Consider the following 286-nt stretch of genomic DNA (forward strand, 5'->3'; position numbering starts at 1 on the left):
CCAGGTTATGACGTGTTTTGGGCGTTCAACTCCGGATCATGACGTTTTTTTGGCGTTTAACTCCAGACAGCAGCGTGTACTTGGCGTTCAACGCCAAGGTACGTCGTCATTCTTCGAATAAAGTATGGACTATTATATATTGCTGGAAAGCCCTGGATGTCTACTTTCCAACGCCGTTGAGAGCGCGCCAATTGGAGTTCTGTAACTCCAGAAAATCTTTTTCGAGTGCAGGGAGGTCAGAATCCAACAGCATCAGCAGTCCTTTTGTCAGCCTTCTTCAGAGTTT

This window comes from Arachis duranensis, chromosome 6 (genome assembly GCF_000817695.3).
Source record: "Arachis duranensis cultivar V14167 chromosome 6, aradu.V14167.gnm2.J7QH, whole genome shotgun sequence".
NCBI classification, from domain to species: domain Eukaryota; kingdom Viridiplantae; phylum Streptophyta; class Magnoliopsida; order Fabales; family Fabaceae; genus Arachis; species Arachis duranensis.